The sequence below is a fragment of the Octopus bimaculoides genome, chromosome 9 (assembly GCF_046866305.1).
Source record: "Octopus bimaculoides isolate indiv1 chromosome 9, ASM4686630v1, whole genome shotgun sequence".
NCBI lineage: Eukaryota > Metazoa > Mollusca > Cephalopoda > Octopoda > Octopodidae > Octopus > Octopus bimaculoides.
This window is the reverse complement of record NC_142936.1, coordinates 44,287,268-44,301,243: the sequence shown is the minus strand read 5'-3', so window position 1 is coordinate 44,301,243 and position 13,976 is coordinate 44,287,268. Positions and strand designations below refer to the sequence as shown.

Below are 13,976 nucleotides of genomic sequence, written 5' to 3'. Positions count from 1 at the left end.
GACACATACCCAAGATGCCACGCAGTGGGAATGAACCCGGAACCATGTGGTTGGTAAGCAAGCTACTTACCACACAGCATATATAGGTACAGGACATCAAAAAACGTCAACAATATCAGAAACTTATGAACGCGAAACATTGGGTAATTCTGTGAACCTGCCATAACCAACATTCTGTGAATACTCCACTGGTGTATAACTTTGAATGTGCTTTCTTTCGGGTTTATGATTTACTGGCGACATATCTGTGTGTGTGTGTGTGTGTGTGTGTGTGTGTGTGTGTGTGTGTGTGTGTGTGTGTGTGTGTGTGTGTGTGTGTGTATGTGTGTGTGTGTGTGTTTGTCTGTATATATACATATATACCTAAGCACGTTAGTAGATTACGATGTAGATAGCCGCTCATTTGAAAAAACATGAACAATATACATACAATGAAATAAAGTTAAATAAACAGACGTGAATGAATTCATCGTAAAACTTCAGACGAAATTATAGCCTCCCGAAAAGGAGAAATGACACAATAAAGTGAAAAGAATATTCAATAATGCAAAAAAGGTTTACGCCCGCAGAGGGACTCGAACCCGCGACCCTCAGATTACTTCTAAGGTTGACCTATAAAAGTCTGATGCTCTACCGACTGAGCTATGCGAGCGTACAGTTGATTCCTTATCACATTATCTATAAAAGTAAAGTTGATACAACCTTTCTTTTTGTATTGCAGTTTGATGACAATTCATTGAGCGTCTATTGTTTATGCCAAACTGAAGTACAAATACATAATAAGGTTCAAGTACGTTTAATGTCTCACCAATAAATTTTTGCACTTGTGAGGGTTAGCTTTTTTACTAATTGACGATTCCCTGCCCTGTATATCTATATTATAGTAATACCTCTAAGGTGGATAGCAAAACCGCAACAAGTCGTACGGGACTTATTTCTATGCCGGACTAATTATGATACACACTGAATTGAATTCATCAGGGTGAGAAATTTTAAACTCACTGACCGATAAATTTCTTAATGTGTGCCTCACGTGGTCTTGATGTCACATGGTCAAAATTAACGTGAGTTATTTAGACATTAGCAAATTTATTAGAATATTTAGCTGAAGATCGGAATGGGGTATTTCATACCCTTAACCGTGAAACGTCGTACTAAATTAACTAAAGGCAAGTTGTTTTTTTACTCTTCTCTTCTGTTTTTTGTTCTGTGTGTACCAAAAATATCGCTATCAAGTAGAGAAAAATTTGTAGTTTTGGAATCAGTAGTTCTTTAGTTGCTATTTCTGAATTCTCAGTATGTTGGAGAAGCAGGATACTGCTAATCCCTATATATTTATGATTATAAATGGTTTTATCGATAAGGTTTTTTCATACTGAGTTACCCGGCAAAATTGTTTATTTATTAATTTTATTACTAATTGACGATTCCCTGCCCTGTATATCTATATATATGTATATATATATATATATTCCGAAGCACGTTAGTAGACTCGGATGTACAGAGCATCACATTTCAATAAACATAAACAATATACACGCAATGAAAAAAAAAAAAAAACTAATAAACAGACGTGAATGAATTCATCGTAAAACTTCAGACGAAATGATAGCCGCACGGAAGACAGAAAGCAAAAGTAATATTCAATAGAACAAAAACGTTTTACGCCCGCAGAGGGACTCGAACCCGCGACCCTCAGATTACTTCTAAGGTTGACCTATAAAAGTCTGATGCTCTACCGACTGAGCTATGCGGGCGGACATCTGTACACTTGTCACATTATCTATAAAAGCAAAGTTGATACAAACTTTCTTTTTGTATTGCATTGTGATGACAATTCATTGAGCGTCCATTGTTCATGCCAAACTGAAATACAAATATATAATAATCTTGAAGTGTATTTTACGTTTCACCGATTAATTCTTCCACTTAGGTAGGTTAGTATTTTCGAAATGAAAACGATTTAGTACTGAGGGAATGCACAACCCATCACCTCTTATAGGATAACATACGATCTTTTGAGAGCTCAAGACAAAAATGTGGAAAACTGTAAGTGGAGAAAGCCGGAGGTGTTCCTGAATTCTTGCAAAAGAGTGGAAACTCAAAGTACGAGATGCTGATATTAATTCGTGCAACGGCTCAACTTTGCAAGTTTTGTAGTACATAACGTGATTTAAACTTGGAAAATAGAAAACCTGGTAACGACAGTTCTTAATTTGAATGAACAACGAAATATATACATGGCAGCTTGACATTATTACAATAACCAAACGACACCTCAATCTTGAAATGGACTAAAAAACGAAGCCAAGTGAAGGAGTTAACGCCTTTAAAATCAATTAACTGAAATTTTGGCGAAATATGCATGTTAAGTTCCTCTTATATTAAAATTTTACGGTATGAATCTGGAGAGTTTTCGGAGCTGTTAACTATAAATCGATCGACTACCCATATATTTCGTCACTTGCTTTCAGCGTTACCAAAACCTCTGAAAGCTCCAAATATCCAACAATGTTGAATTCAAAATAACTTTCGAATAACTCGAACGCAATTTCAAAAGATGCTTTTCAATATTACTCCTACTGTGATAAAGTGGGTATGTGAATACATACATAAATACATACATACATATATACATACATACAAACATGCATACATACACACACACCCAAACACACACACACACACACACACACACATATGTATGTATGTATGTATGTATGTATGTATGTATGTATGTATGCATGTATGTATGCCCTTTCTTCGTTTTTTAGTCCATTTCAAGATTGAGGTGTCGTTTGGTTATTGTAATAATAAGGTTGTAAATGTTTGATAGTTGTAACAGAGACATTAGTCTCTCTCTTTCACCTTTCAACAGCATTATATATTAAGGAACAGTAGAACAATTTAACAACATAATAAAATTAAGTTTTATTTTTGATGATGCTTGGTTATGTAAATCCTGTGTCACTTAGCTTAGCAGCTGCTGATTAAGTTGTAATTGGTATTGGAAGATTAAGAGCTTCCTTGAAGCATGCCAGAGGAGCAAATAGCTATCATATAGATAGCATCGTGGTGAAGAGTGCTTCGATGAGGAGCGAGGTGTTCTCACGTAGAAGGTCTCTCGCTCAACAGTCTAAGAAAGTGAAACCCACTCTTTAAGTACTAGTTTTACTACGCATGCGCACTCGAGGGGTTTCTGGTGATGAAGTCCCTTGCGCATGCGCAGAATAGTACTTCCTCAATGGCGGCTATAATTTCGCGCCACTACAAGGTCAAACTGCCATGTATATATTTCGTTGTTCATTCAAATTATGAACTGTCGTTACCAGGTTTTCTATTTTCCAACTTTAAATCACTTTATCTCCTACAAAGCTGTCTGCGTTGACCCGTACCACGAATTAATATCACCACTCTTTTGTAAGAATTCAGGAACATCTCCGGTTTACTCCACTTACAGTTTTCCACACTTTTGTCTTGAGCTCTCACAAGATCGTATGATATCCTATGAGAAGTGATGGGTTCTTCTTTCCCTCAGTAATAAATCGTTTTCGTTTCCAAAATGCTAACCTACCTAAGTGGAAGAATTAATCGGTGAAACATAAAATACACTCCAAGATTATTATATATTTGTACTTCAATTTCTCATAAACAATGGACGCTCAATGAATTTTCATCACAATGCAATAGAAAACGAAACTTTTTATCAAGTTTGCTTTTATAGATAATATGAGACCCAAACTGTTGTCCGCCCGCATAGCTCAGTCGGTAGAGCATCAAACTTTTATAGGTCAACCTTAGAAGTAATCTGAGGGTCGCGGGTTCGAGTCCTTCTCCGGGCGTAAAATGTTTTTGCTTTATTGAATATTATTTTTGCTTTCTCTCTTCCGTGGGGCTATCATTTCGTCTGAAGTTTTACGATGAATTCATTCTTATCTGTTTATTAGTCTTTTTTCATATATATATATATATATATATATATATATATATATATATATATATAAACACACACACATGTATACACACACATGTATACACACACACACACAAGCATTCACACACACAGATATATCCTCAGTAAATTATAAATCCGAAAGAAAACACATTCAATGTTATACACCAGTAGAGTATTCACAGAATGTTAGTTATGACAGGTTCACAGGGTTACCCAGGGTTTCGCATTGATACGGCGCTTATTTTACACACATCTAGTTTGACCCTAATAGAACGTGGCTTAAAACTTCTCTTTAATGGCCGGTGGCCTAAAACCTTTCTGTGAAGAGAGATTATAGGCCACCGGGCATTAGCGCCTGATGAGACGCATACAAAGCTAAGTGCTTTATGGACGCAAAACTCTGGGTAACCCTATGTACCGACTGCAATGATCACTCTTTCTCTCTCTTTATGTCTCTCTCTCTCTGTATGTATATATATACACACACACATATATATATATATATATATATATATATATATATATATATATATATATATATATATATATATATATATATATATACACATATACTAGCGGAGCCACCCGGCGTTGCCCGGGAATGAAATTGTTGCTTATTGGTACTTGGAAACTTTTACGATAATTAAAATGGGGATTAAATGAAAAAAATTCACACAGCGAATATACCACGTTATTGTTTCACTGTTATATACACAGATATATATTGACGCATGTCAGTCGAAAAGTGAAAGTGTAATAGTAATACTTACTTTAACACTCAATGGTTTTACAGTTTTGTATATGACATGTACATACTATTCATGTAAGTGCTTCTTCATATACTATGTTTTCTGTCTTGCCATGTTTGTCACTGAGAATGTAGAGGTTCTTTTCATCTCCAACTCTAGAACATCCAACATACAGCTGACCATGTGAGAAGCAAGGTTGAAGGAGGTTAAGTCCCACCAACTTTAGAGATTGACCTTGTGCTTTGTTGATAGACATTGCAAAACTAAGTTTGACCGGAAACTGCAGTCTCTTGAACTGAAAGGGGAGATCATTTGAAATGAGAGGTATCCTTGGAATGAAGACATTGTCACCCATCATGCTGCCTGTAATTATTGTTGCTTCCAACACATGGGGCATGGCTGTTTTAACAACCAACCTTGTTCCATTGCAGAGTCTGGGTGCATCAAGGTTTCTTAATAGCATTATGGGAGCACCTATTTTTACGATCAGAATGTGTGGTGGAAATCCTGGTGGCTGAAGTGAATTGAGGAACTCCACTGGGTAATGCGTTGCCTGTTGTTGATCAGGGACAGAGTTAATTGATCTGTATGAACATTCAGGTCCTTGCAGTTGAGTTAACAAATTTAAATTCAGCTTGTCTACAGAATCATTCCTTGGTGCCAGAATTGTTCTTTCACATAGCCACTTGTGACTTTTGTAGTTTGTGGCAATGTTTGGAAACATCTTGCTCTTTAGTTCTTCAAGGGAGGCAGTCATATTGCCACATGGGAGATGATGCAGATTATCTTCTGGATTTTGTGGAAGTTTTCCATTTCCAATGTCAAGTAACTTGTTGGAGAACTGTGCGGCTAACGGGTCACCATGAATGTGAACCCTCATGTTGGTTGTCAGAGTAAGCTGCTTGACATGTTGCCAGATATATGAGGACTTGATGTAAGCTCTCAGCTCATCCGCCCTGGTTCCTCTGGGAACGACAGGCAGCGTTTGCCTGAAGTCACCAGCCATGAGGAGGGTGACACCACCCATGATCTTCTTATTGTTTCTGGAGTCTTGTAGTGTTCTATCAAGTGCTTCAAAGGCTGCCTTATGGGACATTGTTGCCTCATCCCAGACAATGAGTTTGGCATCTGTAAGGAGTTTTGCTAACGCTGTATTCTTTGTTATGTTGCATAAAGGAGATTCATTTTGGATGAGGTTCAGAGGCAGCTTGAATGTTGAATGGGCTGTTCTTCCACCTGTTAGGAGTTTGGCTGCAATTCCAGAGGATGCAACAGCCAGAGCAATCTTGTTCTTCTGTCTCACCTTGGCAAGGAGCAGGCTGATCAATAATGTCTTTCCTGTGCCTCCAGGAGCATCTAAGAAGAAAACCCCACCAGTGTTATTGTCCACAGATGTAAGAACTTGCCAGTATACCTCCTTTTGATCCTGTACCAGAATTGGTTCCTTTTCATTGACAACTGCTTGCAAACTTTCCATGTTGTATGATGTTTCCCTGATTAGCTCTTGTGCTAATTTGTGTTGAACATCTCTGACAGGAGGAGCTGGAAGACCATAGATTTCAAGTTTGTTTCCACCCAGTGATTGAACCTTGTCGTCTATTAATCTTAATGTGTCATTGAAGATGTCATCATTGAATGTGACATCACCGTCACACTGATATTGAATTCTTTGAAGAATGTCTTCAGAAAGCCCCTCCTTGTATTTGTCCCAAAGTTGATTTGGATTTGACAATCCACAGTTCACCAGCATGATGGAGAAGAGGTTTCTCAGCTGCATAGGAGACTTGCACATTTGTGCCTCTGTCAGAGTGGCATCCCAGTGTGCATTATCTTCCAGAAGACCTCTGAGAGGGCAAGCCTAGCGATATGTTTGACATACTGTGTTATCAACCGTTCGTAAGGCCGTAAATGATGTGGGTCCCTTGACATGGTGTAATAGAAGCCTTAGATAGTAGCACTCTGAGTAGTTGGGATGGACAACATAGACTCTGCCAAGTATATCTGATTTCTTGATTCCTGGATATTGTGTGGGTGCACCAAGTGCACGTCTTTTCCATTTGTTTTGGTGCCAGGCATAGAATTGTGGAACTTCATTGTATAGCAGTCTTGTAGCAAATTCATCATCCTGACAGAGCTTGTAGAACGCTGTGAGTGTGGTATTTTTGGGAGCTTCCATTTGTAGTTGGACTGTGTGTGGGGTGAAGTAGACCCTTTCGTCATTTTCCAAGTGAACTGCAAGATGTTGCACGTGGGGATATCTCTCATGAATGGGGAACTTGAAGATTCTCCAACATGCTTCACCACTGCTGATATACCTTCCTATTTGGAAGGTCTTGATTTCATCATTGTTGTCTGAATCCTGGACTGCAAAGGCTGCCATGTCAGATCCCTTGTTGACATATTTGCACACATACTTAATGGATTTCACTGAGTTACAGAACTCAACATTGATGTGTGCGTTGAATATCTTGGAGAGTATGGGACCGAAATTTGTCACTCAGTGAACCAAAGAGCCAGTATCGAAGGTACCAGAAAAAAAAAACCTCAGCAACAGGAAAACACAAAACCGTACTTCTGTTAGTAAATGATGAAATTACTTACATCAGTAAATGTGAACTTGTTAGCGAATGAAAACGTAAACTTTTATTGAGAACAGTAACGATTGAAGTTAAAGTGATGTTGAATCGAAATTTGTCACTCAGTGAACCAAACAGCAACAGAAAACCGTACTTCTGTTAGTAAATGATGAAATTACATACATCAGTAAATGTGAGTAAACTTTTATGGCGAACAGTAACGATTGAAGTGAAAGTGAAGAAAAAACTATGGCTACCGGAAGTTGACATTGAGGAACCTTTTTAAAGAAGTGAATCTTAAATATAAAGCAATATTATTTATCTTAATAAAAAAATCAAATGAAGAGCCTAAGATTTATCCGAGGTCAAATTATTCATGTATCACAAGTATGGAACTAAATGGTGAAGCCGTTTTCACGTGAAAAGCGATTACACACACATCTCTGTTTTATATATAGTATAGATATATATATTTCAGATTCCTCATTTATAGCGATGTGGACCATCTAGTCATTCTTATAAGTAACTGATGACTTGTGCGGTGAATTTGTTTAAAGTGAAGATTTGCATCTTGTCAACCTTTCCCTCTCTCTCATATCCGTGACTATCTTCAATCCAGAAGCAAGACCAGGTGAACACGTTTGGGAAGTGTGACTGATGTAGTCAATGGCTGAGATAAAATTACTTCATCTTGGTCTCTGCACGGCAGAATGTCACTTTCCCTTCCGTTGAACCATGAAGGCTTCTTCCACAGACACCGCCAAATCCAATTTTCAGATGCACAGGCAGGTAAACTCAAATAAGCTAATTCACCCAAAGCTGAGACGTTGTCAGGTGCTACTACGCCGCATTAAAATTGAATGATTTACCTGTTCACTACAGTTAATTTGTATCTGAATTTATATATATATACATATGTACATACATACATACATACATACATACATACATACATACATACATACATACACACACATACACACACACACACTCACACACACACACACACACACACACACACACACACACACATATATATATATATATATATATATATATATATATTCAGATAAAAATGAACTGTAGTGATCAGGTAAACTATTCAATAAATGGAAAGAAAACATACGCTCTCAGAGAAAGTTAGATCTGCGACCCTCAGATCACTTCTAATGTTAACCCGCAAAAGTCTGGTGCCTTATCTTATGAGCTATGCGCAAATATCGAGCAGCGTGAACGAGTACTCAAGAGCGCATAATGTACATACATACATACATACACACACATATATTTATATATATCCACATACGTATGATATATATATCATATATATATATATATCAGCTTAATTTAATTCGTCCTTAGTCGAAAGGCACCTGTTGTTATGTCCTGTTATTTGTATTTGTGTAACATTCTCCGTTTTTTTTCTTTTCCGTCCGTTTTTTCGTATACATTCGCTGCTTTCTTCCAAGGAATCTAATGCTCTTAACTTAGTTTTTCCTTGGGGCTGGCCAGATTGGAGCAATCTCGTGTATAACCAGCCGAAATTGCAAAGATTATCTGGAACTCGACTGAGGAAAGAAAACTCCGAATGTCCCGCCCTTGTTTTCTTTGTATCGTCTATCTGGATGCTTTGTTGTCCCTTTTTTGTGTCACCTAACTGCCTGTATGTTTTGCATTCTTGTCCCATTTTGTATTTTATATATATATATATATATATGTGTGTGTGTGTGTGTGTGTGTGTGTGTGTGTGTGTGTGTGTGTGTGTGTGTGTGTGTGTGTGTATATGTATATACATATCTGTATATGTATGTGTGTACATATATACCTACATGTAGTTATGCATTGCCATAAATATAACTTTGTAGTGTATCATAAATTGGGATCCTAGTTTATAAACAGGTGATCCGGAAGCATTGGCCGGACATATTCTCAAACCATGGCAACATGACTCATAGACTCTTCCTCTTCTTTATTGGACAATGCTAACTTCTCCGACAACAATGCTCACTCAGCCGATATCAGCACTTGGCCAAGTTGCTCGTAGAGCTAGGCTAGAAGGGCCAGGCCCCTTATTTTTTGTTAAGGCTGTTAGTAAGTTTTCCTAATTTACTCCAATCCGGATCCCCAATCCAAACCTTCGAATTAACCTTCTCCATTGCAGATCTCTAATGCAACCTTATCCAATCCAAATCTTTGAGTCAACCTTCTTCACTGCAGATCTCTAATGCAAACCTTCGCTGCATCCTTACCCAGTGCAAACCTTCGATGCAACCTTTTCCAATGCAGATCTTCGATGCAGATCTCCGAGGCAACCTTCTCCAATGCATATCTTCGATGCAGCTTGAACTGGTTAGGACTAGATCGGGATTAGTCGCTGCCTTTTAGAGACTCCCGAGCCCCCTTCAGCTAGGTTAGCTTAGGCTTAGGTTAAGGCTTAGTTGTGATCCGAACACAACCTTTTCTGACACAGAGGATCGGGAGCCCTTTTGGGCGTTCTATTTTCTTTGCCGGAAGGATTCTCAATCCATGGGCCGGGTGGGGGGTAGATGATGGGGCTAGGTTTAGAAAGTGCCGGCATGTGCAACCTGATCACTTCTGCCGGTCAAACTCCCAACCCATGCGTTCCCGTCGTGGCACTGATTCTGCAGAACTGTGAAAACCAACTTTAAAGTATAAATATAGATTTTTTGAATCAGCAATGTTGTGTTCGGTTAAGTCCTATTGGCGGGGGGGGGGGGGGGGGAATAAACTGATTCCTTATGGGGTTTTCCATTCAATCAGGATGAAAAATCGATAAACCGCTTCCTTATAGGATTTCCCACTAAAATTGGCTACACCCCATTTTCAACTATAACTTTTACCAATTTTGACGTATTTTGTTCAAACTTGATGTCGGCGTTACTTAAGACTCACGGGATCTTTGAATGCTTTAAGTTCTCCAAAACAAAAAAAAAAAACAATCGATGAGTGGAAAAATCGATAAACCGATTCCTTATGGGATTTCCCAATCAGCTTGTCTGCAACCTATTTTCAGCCAAACGTTTACCAATTTCAATGGATTTCGCTCAAATTTGATGTCGGTGTAACTTAGTTTGGTTTGAAATAAAGCGCTTGATTAGTTTAATAAGCTTAGCTTAATCCCGGGCAATACCGGGCTAAACTGCTAGTAATTAATAAAAAGGATATACGCCCCGAGAGGGACTCGAACCCGCGACCCTCAAATTGCTTCTAAGGCTAACCTGTAACAGTCTGAACTATACGGGCGGACAGCATTGTCTTTATCATATTATCTACAAAAGCAAAGTTGAGGTCCCAGAATTATCTTACGACTCTGACAGGGCTATTTATCCACGTACGTCTAATACAAATAACTTTCGAAAAACTAGCGCATAATCTCAAACATGGCTGTGTAGTTAAGAAACTTGCTTTGTAGCCACTAGATTTGAGTTCAGTCCCATTGCGCGGCACCTTGGGCAAGTGTCTTCTAGTTCTCCAAGCCGACTAATGTTTTGTGAGTGAATCTGGTAAACGGAAATTGCGTGGAAACCTACACATAGTGCTGATGAGCTGAATTCGGGACATGCCATTAAAATCATACCTTAGAATAAATAGTTGCATATATTATCGCATAATGTTGCAATTTTCATGAGATCGAATCTCAATGAAACAATTGGAAACTGATGTAACAAAACTGTGGATTTTCAAGCACGTGTTTCATAAAATAAGCAATCTCCGGATTACTGTCTATCTGATAGCCTGTACCCGTGGATGAGCTGAACAGGGTTAACTCCAGGGCTAACAACCGGATGAAATAATGCGCGCGCGCGTGTGTGCACATGTGTGTTTATGTGCGTGTTTGTGTGTTTGTCCTCCCACCACCGCTTGACCACCAGTACTAGTTTGTTTACGTTCTCGTAACATAGCGGTTCGGCATGAAAGACCGACAGAAAAAGTAGCAGACTTTAAAAAAATAATAGCATGACTACACAAATGTGCCTCCCTTGACTTTGTTGCCTCATAACTACAAGGAAAATTGATATTTTATAATGAAATTTCATATAAATACACTCAGATGGTGTAGATTCTGATTGTAACGAAATTTATGGTGAAAAAATTTTCCCTCGTTTGGGATGAGGAGTTTCGGAAAATTCACACGGGTCGACTTTGTTTCCTCATAACGTTCAGAAAAATAGGTAATTTTTAATGAAATTTTCTACGAATACTTTTTACAGTATATTCATTATAATAATATCGGAATTTAATGTAAAAAAAAAAAAATTAAAAAATGATGGTCTCCTACTCGTATATACTAACACACATGAATATCGGATATTTTTTTTTTTTCCTTCGCAAAATACGCATACAAGATGAAACTTGTAATTTCGAAAGAAACTGTTATGTATACCGGCATGTATGTTTCTGAGTTCACCAATTTTCTTTTGAATATCAAATAACGATATAATCGTAATTTACACACTCTGAAAGGTATTCGTAGAAATTTTCATAAAAAGAAATACTTTTTTTCTGAAAGACGTAAGAAAACAAAGCTGACTCATGTGAATTTTCCGAAACTCTTCACCCCAACCCTTGGAAAAAGTTGGTTTTTTTGTTTTTTTTTACCTCAGATTCCGATATAATCGGAATGTAAACTGTAAAGCGTATTTGTAGAAAATTTCATTGAAAAATATTTTACTGGAAATTATGAGGAAACAACGTCGGTGGAGTAACATTTGTGTAGACGTACCAAAATAATTAATACTGTGGTCGCTTCTTTCAGCAACACCCTTCAAGGCGGTGCCTCGGCTTCGCTACAGTCCAATGACTGAGACAAGTAAAAGATTTTAAAAATGGGGAGATAAAGTCACTTAAACATACGCATATTCTATTCCGCCGAGGTCGATTGTGCCTTCCGTCCTTTCAGGGTCGATAAATTAAGTACCAGTTGCGTACTGGAGTCGATCTAATCGACAGCCCCCCCTCTAAAAATTCCGGGCCTTGTACCTAGGGTAGAAAAGAATATATACATATTTTTAAACGCGTGAATAAACAAATAATAAAATAAACAATATAACGCAACAAATACAGTCTTTCGTTTCAGAAACAGAGACAATACACGTATACATTTAGAAAAAAAAAACAGAAAGACATATCTGCTCGGTGTAAAACTCGAGACGATACTAAAACTAAGAAATAAACTAATTCAGTAAAAAAAAAAAAAAAAAATGCTTTCGCCCGCAGAGGGACTTGAACCCGCGACCCTCAGATTGCCTCTAAGGTTAACATAAAAGTCTGATGCTCTACCGACTGAGCTATGCGGGCGGGCTGTTTCTAGGTCAATATATTGAGTATAAAGCAGAAGTAGAAAGTCTATATTGCGCTTCACACGTGTTTACAGTAAGACAGCTGATTACTTCAGGCTAGTTTATGACAACAGTGTTTTATACACGATATAATGTTCGTTTCTTACTCAGATACGACGTGTAATGATTTTTAGGAAAACTGAATACTTTCATTTTTTTTTTTTCCTGTTAATTAATACTTTAAAGTATAAATTTCAATAAAATAAAATTTAGTGAAACTGTTGCTGTAAATGCACGAAAGACGTGTGTTGACGAGCGTAGGAAACTCAACGTGGTCGCTTCAACTTTTAGAAACAGCAGCTAAATATCAATGAAACTATACTCTGCACTCTTAAAAACAACGCATAAGTTAGATGATGATGGCTGGAGTATACCATACCATTCATGAAAATAAGACGATATCACCGTGTTTGATTTCAATATCTCTCATCTTACACGTATTAGATCAGGACTGAGTGTGGGACTACACAAAAGCAATAGAAGATTGATGACTCCAGTTAATTAGATTAGCTTACCCAACGGTAAATGAAAAAACACGATAGTGGTGGTAACATTTCTGATACACGTGTCAAGAGGATAACTTCTGATTTAAATAAACGTTTAGCTAAGTTTCACTTAAATCTCACATTCTACCATATTTCTATTAATAAATACTGCTTTTGTTTCAATTAATTCGAGATCCATGAATAATTGAATAAAACATCTTCGTCATTATTAATTTGCTATTTGAAAATATAAACCTTTCATTAAATTTTGATGGAAAGTTTCAATTTAAATCGCTTAAAAACAAGACGTTTATATCTCAGAACCATGGTCAGTTGGTATTTAAAAAAAAAATACCATACGCCCGCAGAGGGACTTGAACCCGCGACCCTCAGATTACTTGTAAGGTTGACCTATAAAAGTCTGATGCTCTACCGACTGAGCTATGCGGGCGGGCTGAAATTTAGTTGAAATACTAGATATAAAATAACAAAACTTCAAACAGGTGTATTTTCTTTACATGCTGAGAAATTTAAAGTGATAATAATGTCTTTGAAGTGGTGTTGAATAAGCACCCGACCGCTTTCTTTCTATTTATTGTATAAACTGCTTTTTTTTTTTCTATTTTCCAAAAATATCTTTGACTTGCCTTGTTTTCAATAATTGAAATTCAAATTCGATCTTGAAAAAAAATTGTTGCTGATTGCTGACGACCGTAGTTTTTAACACTTTTTTTCCTTTTCTTTTTTTTTTTTTTTTTTTGTAACGCCCCTCGACTAGACTTACTTAACATGGATGATCATTTACCAATTTTACTCTAAAAGTGGATTGTATAAGGTTTTGACAGTGAAAT

At 37.4% G+C, this 13,976-nt stretch overlaps 4 non-coding genes across 4 annotated transcripts; all 4 read right to left on the bottom strand.

The window, feature by feature from the left end:
* Positions 1-560: 560 nt before the first annotated feature.
* On the bottom strand, positions 561-652 carry Trnak-uuu (transfer RNA lysine (anticodon UUU)). The gene is given in 2 exon segments: positions 561-596; positions 616-652. It is a non-coding gene; the product is annotated as a tRNA-Lys (tRNA).
* A 1,013-nt stretch (positions 653-1,665) lies between these two features.
* Positions 1,666-1,757, bottom strand: Trnak-uuu (transfer RNA lysine (anticodon UUU)). Its single transcript is given in 2 exon segments — positions 1,666-1,701; positions 1,721-1,757. It is a non-coding gene; the product is annotated as a tRNA-Lys (tRNA).
* A 10,752-nt stretch (positions 1,758-12,509) lies between these two features.
* Trnak-uuu (transfer RNA lysine (anticodon UUU)) lies at positions 12,510-12,599 on the bottom strand. Its single transcript is given in 2 exon segments — positions 12,510-12,545; positions 12,563-12,599. It is a non-coding gene; the product is annotated as a tRNA-Lys (tRNA).
* An 885-nt stretch (positions 12,600-13,484) lies between these two features.
* On the bottom strand, positions 13,485-13,576 carry Trnak-uuu (transfer RNA lysine (anticodon UUU)). Its single transcript is given in 2 exon segments — positions 13,485-13,520; positions 13,540-13,576. It is a non-coding gene; the product is annotated as a tRNA-Lys (tRNA).
* Positions 13,577-13,976: the final 400 nt, after the last annotated feature.